The following is a 12140-nucleotide window of genomic DNA, read 5'->3' as shown; positions in this document are numbered from 1 at the left end:
ATCAAGCCTCTGTCTGCCCAGGATCTCCCTGGAGGGATGGGGGAGTGGTGGAGCTTAAGCCATAGAATAGCTCGACGATGCCCATTTTTTCTTCCCAGGAACGATATTTTGGAAAACACGGTCTAGTCATTTGTATGCACCGATTTATAGTATACGTTCACTTTTCCTCTTTATTGTACTGTAGGATATAAGCAAACATTTATTAGGAAATTCAGTGTGTCATGCAATGTGCTAACGTGCAAGGAATTTTTTCTGCCATTAGAAACATTTTTGTTGGGGGACACCTGGGTGGCTCAGTCAGTTAAGCATCTGACTTCGGCTCAGGTCATGACCTCATGGTTCCTGGGCTCAAGCCCCGCATCAGGCTCTGTGCTGACAGCTTAGAGCCTGGAGCCTGCTTCAGATTCAGTGTCTCCCTCTCTCTCTGCCCCTCTCCTGCTCATGAGCTGTCTCTCAAAAATAAATAAACATTAAACAATAAAATTATTCGAAACATTTTCGTTGTAAAATACAACACACGTATGGAAAAGTGAAACTCCTAGATAGTCACCAGCAGGTAAAGAAACAGAACATCTCCAGACCCCAGAAGACACCTGCATTCATCCTCCTGATTACTATCGTTCCCAGCCTCCTCTCCAGGTAACCATTCTCCTCGCATAATAATTTCTTTGCTTTTATTCATAGTTTTGTTAATTATGAATCCCTAAGCATAGTTCTCTTTTGCCTGTTTTTGAACTTTCTATAAATGGAACCATACAGTAGGTGCTATTTTGTGTCTGATTTCTTTCTTTGACTCAACATTGAGATTCATCCATATTACTGTGTTGTGGCTGTAGTTCACATGTTTTTATTGTTTGCATAGTATTCTATGAATACACTTCAATTTATCCATTCATGGGCATTTGAATGTTCCACTTTGGGGCTAATGTAAACATTATGCTAAGCCATATTTTGAATAATATGAACATTATATTAAATAGCATTTCCTGATTACTAATAGGGTGTTACTTTGGCTATTTGGAATCCCTTTAGCAAAGCACATATGCAATGTTTTGGGTTTCTTTGTTCATTTTTCTGTGGGATTTTCTGCCTTTCTTACTGATTTATAGGCATTTGTTGTGTGGCTTGGATATAAGCTGTCAGGGTTTTTTTCCCCAATTTTTTTTTATTGTGGCAAAATATACATAATATAAAATTTACCACCTTAACCACCTTTAATTGTAAAGTCAATGGTATTAGATACATTCATAATGTTGTGCTCCACCACCATCATCCATCTCCAGAACTCATTTCATCTGGTAAAACAAATTCTGTATCCATTCAACAACTCCCTATTCTCCCCGTTTTCCAGCCCCTGAGCATCACCATTCGACTCTCTGTCTCAGGGAATTGGACAATTCTAGAGAGACTTCATATAAATGGAATCATACGATATTTATCTTTTTGGCCTGTTTCACTTCACATAATATCCTTAAGATTAATCCACATTGTAGCGTGCCAGAATTTTCTCCCTTTTCAAGGCCGAATAATATTCCATGGCATGGAGAGACCACACTTTGCTTATCCATTCATCTGTCGATAGACATCTGGGTTGCTTCCGTGCTTTAGCTATCGTGAATAATGCTGGTTTGAACACAGGTATACAAATATCGATCTTCGAGACCCTGCTTTCGATTCTTTTAGGTAGATACCCAAAATGGAATTGCTAGATCATATGGTAACTCTAATTTTATTTTTTGAAGAATCACCATACTATTTTCCATAATGGCTACACCACTTGACATTCCCACCAGCAGTGCATGAGGGTTCCAGTTTCTCTACATCCTCACCATCACTTGTTATTTTCTGGTTTTTGATAGTGGCCATCCTCATGGCTGTGAAGTGGTATCTCATTGTGGTTTTGATTTGCATTTCCCTGATGGCTAATGATATTTATCACCTTTTCATGTGTTTGTTGGCCATTTGTAGGTCTTCTTTGGAAAAATGTATATTCAAGTTCTTTGTCCATTATTGAATCAGGTTGTTTGGCAAAGAACTTCTAAAGGTCAAAAAGGTATTTCCCCTGCATTTTGTGGCTCACCTCTGGTAGTGGAGACCATCACATAAGCAAATAATGTATGAATGAGGCAGAAGAAAGGCTTTCCTTTCTTGTGGACACCAATATGCTGTTGGTATCGGTAGACTAGGGCAAGGGTTTGGCTGCTTCACCTGGATGGATGTGGAAGGAGACTTGCTTGTTGAGTGTTTTTGCCATATACCTTAAGCAGCAAGTTTCTAAAGAGTTTCAAAAATTCACAGTGATTAATTCAGGAGCATCACCAGTTTAAATTTTATACCCAGGATGTATGGTTGGCAACTTTATTTCTCATAAGGCACCCCTGAAGGACTCAAGCAGCTTTCTCAACAAGCCACATCTATTTCTGCTGTGAGTTTTCATCTTAGGTTGTCACTTAGAGGTATAATCAATTTAGACATTGTTGTTTGCTCAGCGAGCAAAGTCTGTGATGTCTTAACTAAGCACAGGACAGGGCTGCCAAGCCTCTCTCTAATAAGTGAGAGTCTTTGGAATCAAATGGGAATACAGTTTTATTCTAAGGAAAGCACTAGCAGCAAAGGAGAAAAACTGTACTTACTACGGTTGCATTTGTGAATTATGGTTGGATTCTCATCTCACTGATGAAGATTAAGAGGCTTGTTATGGGATGTATCTAACAACATTGGGATATTGTTATCCCAAATAAACTATATTGCATCTGAATGGAATATTTTGATAATAATGGGCTGTTCTTAGGAGGAGAATGCTTCCCATGGAAAAAGGGTGGAGCTAAGTATCATTAGAGATGTTTAATGGAACATATCAGTTAATGCCTCCTTCCCCTAAAGGAGTTTCCATGCTCTGAATGCAATCCTTTGCAGAATAATTCCTATGTAAGCAGGAGGGAAAATAGGGTTGGGGAGATTGGTGCCAACAATCAATGACTTAGGAAAGCTGTGAATGTTCCAGTGCCTGAAATACAGCAATGGGGTAGCACTAGGTTGTTTCGCCAAAGAGCCATTTCTCTTCTTATTGGGAAGAATTGGCCTGCAAGTTCAAAAGACAGAGTTGCCAACTTGACCTTAGGGTCAGTCAGATTAGAACATCCTGGGTTTTGATAGAATAGTACCTGTAGTTAGAAAGCCAGATTTATGGCTGTGGGCAAAGAGAAAGCAAGCCTGTATCTAGAGTACACCAGCTTATTAGGGTAGGTATATTCCTTGGAAATCCTTCTAGAGAAGTCCCATAAAGTCACTGTCAAGCCTCCCATATCTGCATCTGTGTCTTTACCTTTCCACCAGGGATGGTGGAGGGTCATAAACAAGCAAACAAACAAAATCACTTTTGAACCTCCTTTGGATTCTAATATCTTGATCACCCAAATGTTACTTTCCCTACCTTTCCTTAAGACTAGAGACATACCACAATTTAACAGTTATCAGAGTTTCCTTTCCTCAAAATGCACAGAGAACTGAGAACCCAAGGCATATAAGAACCAGGATAAACCCAGAGCGATTGATTCCCTAGCAATCCCCACATTTGGGATACAACTGGGAGTGAATCTGGCTTCAGCAGAGTGGTCTTAAAATACTCTCCTATTTGCTGGTTATGTGATCATGGGTGAGTCTGTCTCTGGACTTCAATTTCTTCATCTACAGAATAGATATAATCCCAACATCATGCTGTTTTTATAAGAATTACTGGTATGGGAGATGTTATCTGTGAAAACCCTTGGTAAAAGTATCATTTAAATAATTGTTCTTAATCTAGGGGTATTTGTATCTAAGCCTGCAGGCTTCCAGAGAAGGACTTTGGTTTCCTTCATAAATTTACTCACCTGAATGTGTAGGTAGTAACCACACTTTATAAATAATAAAAGTTCCCATAGTTTTGATAATTGTCAAATGTTATGATTCTCCCACTTGCCCTGCACACCCCCCCCCCCAAAAAAAAAAAACACTTAAAAAGTTTTCTAAACAATCACATTTTTTAAAGACAAGCAAATCATGGGGTGCCTGGGTGGCTCAGTCCATTAAGCATCCAACTTCACCTCAGGTCATGATCTCACAGTTTGTGAGTTCGAGCCCCGCATCAGGCTCTGTGCTGACGGCTCGGAGCCTGGAGTCTGTTTCAGATTCTGTGTGTCCCTCTCTCTCTGCCCCTCCCCTGCTCACGATCTCTCTCTGTTTCAAAAATAAATAAACATTAAAAAAAATCAAAGACAAGCAAATCAGAGATATGGAGTCTTTTCCCATTTATAATTCACCCAAACCCAGGGAAAGGGTGTTTACTTTGGAGAAGAGAAACTCACATGCTGAAACGCCTTTTTATTACTGGTAACTCCCAAGTCATTTCTCTGACTTTCATTGTATGGAATTATGCTTCAGGAATTTAGGACTCAAATTCATATTCATGCAGCACACCTTGAGAATACACAATTCTAATGTCTTCAAGGTTTTTTATTTTTAATTATTATTAAAACCCTAGCAATGACACAATTGGGACTCTCCCTCTCCTCTAGCCAGAGGTTAGCAGTTTGATGAATAGTCTCCCAGAATGTTTTTTCTACACATATACTACCAGATATGTAATATTCTTACAAATAATATATATACACTGGTATTTCTTACTTACTTACTTACTTATTTATAGGGGGGCGGGGTCAGGGAGGGGAGGGGCAGAGAGAGCCCAAGCAGGCTCTGCACTGTCAATACAGAGCTCCACGTAGGGCTTGAACTCACGAACAATGAGATCATGACCTGAGCGGAAATCAGAGTTGGACACTTAACCAACTGAGCCACCCAGGTTCCCCTACACTGGTATTTCTTGATTTACAAAATTAAGACATTATCAGGCTCCCCATTGTGGAAGATAAGGAGTTCCCTTCTCCTGCCTCCATTTTTGTACATGCTTTGTATTTTTACTTCTTCTATTCATACTTAAAAATTTTGGGGGGCTCGTGTTTGCTTTTTTATCAGCCCATATGTAACACATGATCCCCACCACGTTTAGGTAAGGATATTGGTGCCCGTACCTTCTGTTCCACTTGTCCCACCTTCATATCTGTCAGCTGAACCCTGACAATGTCAAGGACGACAACATTCATATTCTCTTCTGCAGGCAGAGTTGACTTCCCCGTTTTGTCTGTTGGTTCCATGAGTTGACTATTTCAGAATCAAGATTAAAATCACACCACATTTTTGTTTGCTTCCTGTTTGGCCTTGAGTTTCTTATGTAATTTTTTTTACCTGTTATTTCTAATTGTCTTATTTTCTTCTTATTGATGGAATAGACATGTTTTCTTCAAGTCAGAACATGATCTGGCTTCTTAATCATTCTATTACTTAGATCTATTTCATTTCTCTTGTTGAAAACATTCTACCTGGAGCTGCCTTTCTGTTCTAATATGGAACAAACAGCTTTCTATCTTCACTGTACAACTGTTATCCTGAGATTGCATTTCAATGGACTTCCTCATTGGTTGCATTATTTCTTGTATCTTATGTTTTTCTTTTTGGTAATGGGGGCGGTAAGATGGTTTTCATCCTTTTTTGATGGTGTACATTCTCAAGTAGCTTACTTAGAAAGTACTTGAAAGGTAATCCTCCTGAGTTTATATCTGAAAATACCATCATGCCTTATATGAATATAGAATTCTCATTTGTAAGTAATTGTCCCTCAGAACTCTCAAGGCATTGTTCCATTATATTCTACACTTTGGTGTCCCCAGAGAGAAATCTGATGTTAGTCTGATTCTCATTCTTTTGTACATAATATTTCTCTCTGGAAATTGTTTGGATCTACTATTTATTCTTGGTAGTCTGAAATTTCACAACACTGAATATAGATATTTATCTTTTTCTCATTTGGCTTGGCATTCAGTTAGTCCTTCAACCTTGAGATTCCTTCAATTCTGATAAATTTTCTTTTATGATTTCTTTGATAATGTCTTTCCCTGTGTTTTCCCTCTCACTTGTTTATTTTTTTGGAACTTCAGTTACTCTGATGGTGGTCCTCCTGAACTGATCCTCATTCTTCTCCCAACTTTTTCAACACTTTGTTCCTTTCTGGTCTGTAGTCTGGAATCTTTCCTTGCCTTTATCTTCAAACCCTTCCCATGAATTTTGTCCTGATAATTATTTAATCTCTGAGATTGTTCCTGTTTCATAGCTTCTTGCTCAATGGCTACAGTCCCTGTTTTCTCAAATCTGTTGAGAATATAGAGAGCAGTTGCCGTACCTTCTCTGAGTTGTGTCTGTTTTTCCTGCAGACAGTTGTTTCATTCACCTGGGTGTTTCTATCTTGATGGTTTTCTTCTTGTGCCTGATCATGCATATTTAAGAATGGGAGTGTGGGTTAATTTTTCTGGACAAATGGTTTGGATTTTTTGTATATACACATCTATGTGTTCCCATTAGGATTTTCCCATGGATAGATTAGCTGACCAGGTGTCCTATGGAGGTGATAAAAGGTTTCTTAACTGGCAGGTAAGGAGAAATGCATTGTGATTCTTGATCTTTTGTATATGACTTGTTTTTACTGTCTGGAAATTTGTAGGATCTTTTCTTTCACCAGAATTTTGAAATTTTACAATGATGTGCTTTGGCACAGGTTAATTTTAATCTATTTTTCTGGGCTACTCATTGGAACCTGTAAATTTGGAACTGTTTACTTCTGCTTTGAGTTATTTGATAATTTGCTATCCTCTATTATTTTTTGTTCTGTACTTCTGAAATGCTTCTATTCAGATTTTGGATCGCCTAGACTTCAAGATTCATATAACTTCATCTTTTCTAGATTTTTGTCATTTTTGCTCTGCTGCATGGGAGAGTTTCTCAACTTCATCTCCCAACCCTACTATTGAGTTGTTCGTTTCTACCATCATTTTTAATTTCCAAGAGTCCTTTTTGATCTTGGACTTTTTAATGTTTATTTTTGAGAGAGCAAGCGAGCAGGGGGAAGAGCAGAGGAAGAAACCCAAGCAGACTCCACGCTGTCAGCACAGAGCCTGACATGGGGCTCAGTCTCACCAACTGTGAGATCATGACCTGAGCTGAAATCAAGAGTCAAACACTTAACTGAATGAGCCACCCAGGCACCCCTGATCTTGGCCTTTTAAAAACAGAATCTTATTTTTGCTTCATGGAAGCAGTATCGTATCTCTCAAGTATGCTAATATTATTTTTTGTTCAATTTTCTTTCCTTTGCATGGCTTTTCTTTCAAACCCCCTGCCAGCACTATTTGTTTTTGTCTCTATTGTGTCAGAGATCTTCCTAAATATCTGTGGTTCTTGATCTATTTAAGAGTGAGATACTAAAAAGCTGATCAGAAGTGCTGAGACCTTGGGTTAATCTAGCTGGCTTGTTTCCTTGTGGAACTCACAGTGTCAGTGTCTTTAGGTTTTCCCTCTAGGGATGGTCATATTTCCCAGAGAAAGATCTTCTAGGCTCCTGCCTAGAGGATATACACCTGTCTGCTAGCATTCCATTTACCCAATGGGATGTGGGGATAAGTGGGGACTCACCATTCCCTATGCAATTTACTTAATCCCCCTGTATTCATCATGAATCTGTTTTTAACCTTGCCCAATATATTCTAGTACAGAGACTTTTTTTTTTTTTTTTACCTAATTGAGAAAACAAACTTCCAGTTTACTCCCAGAGTGGGGAAGGGTCAGATGATCAGCTTTGTGGAGAGAATATAATGGCTTTTAAAACATTTTTTTTTATTGTACAGAATGAGAGCATGCACAAGTGGAGAAGGGGGGCAGGGGGAGGGAGAGTCTTAAGCGGGCTCCACACTCAGCACAGAGCCCAACCCCACAACCTTGAGATCATGACCTGAACCAAAATCAAGAGTCAGATACTCAACCAACTGAGCAACCCAGGCACCCCTATAATAGCTTTTAAAAAAATTTATTGGGAAATTCCTATATTCACAGGAAAAAAACCAATGGCATAATAATCACCAACCCCACCTGCCATTACCGCATTGCCAGTTCTACCCCATTTATTTCTCTCTTCCACTTCCCTCATTCCATATTACTTTGAAACAAATTTTGAACATAATTCCATCTATAATCATTCAGTACAGATCTTGAAATTTAAGGACTTTTTAAAAAATATTTTTGAGAGAGAGAGCATGAACAGGGGAGGGGGAAACAGTGAGAGGGACACACAGAATCCAAAGCAGGCTCCAGGCTCCAAGGTGTCAGCACAGAGCCCAACACAGGGCTGAAACCCACAAGCCGTGAGATCATGACCTGAGCTGAAGTCAGATGCTCAACCGACTGAGCCACCCAGGTGTCCCCAAAATTAAGGACTTTTTAATATAACCTTAACATGATTAAACCTGAAAAAATTAACACTTCTTTAATATCAAAAATAACACTTCTTTAATGTTCAAGTTTCCAATTGTCTCATAAACATCATGTGTTTTATTTATGCTTACATTCATTTGTTGCAATAATAGAACTAATATCCACACATTCTGGCTGGTCAATATTTTTTAAGTTTGTTTATTTTTAGAGAGAGAAAATGATGGAGGGACAAAGAGGGAGAGAGAATTCCAAGCAGTTTCCACACTGTCAGGACACAGCCTGACATGGGACTGAAACCCACAAACCACAAGATGATGACCTGAGCCAAAACCAAGAGTCAGACGCTCAGCTGACTGTGCCACCCAGGCACCCCATAGTTAATAATCTTTTAAGTCTGTATAAATTTCCCTCGTGTGCAATTTTTTCATTGGAATTTACTCAATGAGGAGATAGAGTTGTCTTCCAGAGTTTCTCACAGACTGGATTTTGCTGATCGCATCTCTGAAGTGTAGTTTAACATTTTTCTGTCTTCTTCATTTTCTGTAAATTGGTAGTTGGATCTAGATATTTAACAGTTTCTTTCTACTGTTCTATCTTCAAGTTCATTAATTCTTTCCTGTCTGCTCTATTCTGCTGTTGAGCTCATCTAGTAAACTTTTCATTTCCATTATGTTTTAGTTCTAAAATCTCAATTTGGTTTTTCATCTCTTCTATTTCTTTGCTGAGACTTCACTGACCCTAGGCTATCATCTGAATGATGTCTTTTAAAATGTGAACACATGGTAGAGTGGCAGAATGGGGTAGTCAGCCTCCAAGGTGGCTCCCAATGATCCCTGTCTCCTAGTCTTCATACCTTTGTGTAACTCCTCCCAAATTCTACCAGGGTGAGTCTGTGTAACCAATAGCATATGACAGAAATGATAATGTATCATTTCTGACATTAGGTTAGAAAGGACTATGGCTTCAGTCTTGAGCACGCTTTCTCTCCCATGCACACACTCTCAGATCATTTGCTCTGGGAGAAGCAAGCTGTCCTATGGTCAGGAGATTTGGGTAGTCTGTGGAGAGGCCCATGTGATAGAGAACTAAAGTCTCTAGCCAACAGCCATGGAACCTACTACCTATGACATAAGTGAATTTTGAAGCATGACTTCCCCCAGTTGAGCCTTCAGATGAAAATGCAGTTCTAACAGAAGCCTGAATGTAATCTAATGAGACTTGGGGCCAGAACCACCAGCTAAGCTGTCTGCAGATCCCTGGCCCACACACACAAAAAATATGTACGGTAATAAAGTTTTTTTTAAGCTGTTAAGTTTGGGGGAATTTGGTATATAGCAGATAACAGTGCATCAAGGTTTGTACCTGATTCCCTGATCTACCACTAATTAAACGATGCAAGACATCTTGCATTAAAAGATGAATAGCCTTGTGAGCTCCAGTTTCTTTCATTGGAGACCGATGACCATTTTTGCCCCACTTTTCAAGGTTGGTATGAGTTGCACATAAAATATTCAAGAATATTATACGACTATCAAACCCAACATATTTTGCAGATGAAAACTGGAAGCCCAAAGGAATGAAAAGAATTGACAGATGAAGCATCAAGAAGCAGAGGAATTGCAGAACTTATCCAGGCTTCAACTATTTCAACAAAGAGCCAGGGAGCACCTGGCTGGCTCAGTTGGAAGAGCAGGTGACTCTTCATCTTGAAGTTGTGAGTTTGAATCCATGTGGGGTATAGAGATTACTTAAATAAAAACTTAAGAAAAGAAAAAAAAAAGCCAGAACTGGAACCCATGGCTCATGATTTTGCTACTATACCTAAAATATCATGTGCTATTATCATTAAACATGGTCACTCCACGTTTCAGGAAAATAGCAGATAAATTATAGATCGTAGATGGTAGACCAAGAGAATTGCATTTTTTCTAACCATGACAAACTCGGCATAAATGCGAGAGAGTCAGAGTTGTTTCAATTCAGCTTTAATATCGTAAAGCTGACAAATGGTCAGTTAACTCCTCCTTTCTGTTGCCCTGCCAGTCACCCCAATACACGGAGTTCAGGCACATGGGCACCCAGCCAGAAGGTGACTAATACCATCTCTTTGCACCCAAGCCATGTACAATAAGCACATAGCTCCTTTTCTTTTAAACCTCGCTGGACAAGTTGGTAGCAGTATCTTTAAAATACAAATGCTCCTTTGTTATGCAATTGTAGTAAAAAATAGTTGACTGGGAGGGGAGAAAAGAGGCTAGTAGTATTTTGAGCCAACAAGGTCAGACCATTTGGGCAACCATGACTCACCTCAACAGGGTTTCAAACTTTTTTTCATTAAAAAGTTTTCTCAAAATATTTTTGTCAACTACCTCACCTTCTGCCTTTCCCCCAACTTCAGTCTTCTGATAAGGGGGAAAAGTAGCACTTAAAAATGTTGAAAAAGAAGCTGATCTCAATCAGATTAAAAAAATAGGTATATATGGACTCAAACTGGCAGGGAAAACACAAGCATAAAAACAGTTGTGTTGATGGGGCACCTGGCTGGCTCTGTCAGTAAAGCATAAGACCCTTGACCTCAGGGTCTTGAGTTCAAACTCTACATTGAGCATTGAGAATAAAAAATAATTAATCAATCCAAAATAGTTGTGTTGGAATGGTAGGATCATTTTTCCATTCTTAGTTTTGTTTTTAATTAAAATATATATTTATATACAATACAGAACTATATATAGAACTATATATATTTATATATAAAATAGAGCTATATATATGTTTATATATGATATAGAATTGTATATATAGAACTATATAGTAATGTTTTATATACAATTTAGGTTATATTTTTTACACTGTATTTTTTAACTTAAAATTCAAATTTTATACAATGTCTTAACAGAATGGGATTTAATAAATCTTTTGGACTTAAATAATAACTAGATATGGTTTAGTTTTTCACCCTATGTGTATCATTAAAGATTCTTTAGTTGCAAGCAACCCAAACTAACTCTGGCTACTTAAACAAAAAAGGGAACCTATTCTAAAGAGTATGGGAGAGCAGAGAGGACTACAAAGAAGCCTTGGAGAAGCAGGAAGCAGGTAACCACAGAAAAATGTCCATTCCACTGAGCATAAGGCCCTGCCACTGGAGTGAGTGAATGCTCTCCAACTATTTGTTTCTTCTGTGCTCAATCCCTAGGTCTAAGATTCAGAGTCCTTGGCCAGAGATGTGCCAAGCTAGGATGGCCTGAGCTGATAAATGAAAGAGGGAGTCTCTTGGGTCCACTTCCATGTGGGAAAGCAAAACACCAAAGATCTCATCCCACCAACATAGCCCTCAGCAGCGGGCATAGTCACCTCAAAAGTTGATGAGGATGCTCATTGGAAGATCTAATGTCCACTAAATCGTAGCTTTGTTCTCACCACTAAAGGAGACATTTGTGAGAACATGAATGGTCTCTCAAGAGTATTTCTTTAAGGGTTTTTTTGTAAGCTTATTTATTTATTGAGATCCTGGAGGGGGGGGCGTGAGGCATAGAGGGAGGGAGAGAGAGAATCCTAAGCAGGCTCCACGCTGTCAGCACAGAGCCTGACACAGGGTTTGATACAGAAACTGTGGAATCATGATCTGAGCCAAAATCAAGACTCAAATTCTTAACCAACTGAGCCACCCAGGCACCCCCCTTTTTTTTTTTTTTTAATATTTGAGAAAGAGAGAGAACGTGTGAGCAAGGGAGGGAGAGGGACAGGGAGAGGGACAGGGACAGGGAGAGGGAGAGGGAGAGGGA

Source organism: Panthera pardus, unplaced genomic scaffold (genome assembly GCF_024362965.1).
Source record: "Panthera pardus isolate Hobbes unplaced genomic scaffold, ASM2436296v1 HiC_scaffold_4, whole genome shotgun sequence".
Lineage (NCBI taxonomy): Eukaryota > Metazoa > Chordata > Mammalia > Carnivora > Felidae > Panthera > Panthera pardus.
Note: the sequence above shows the minus strand (reverse complement) of the source record.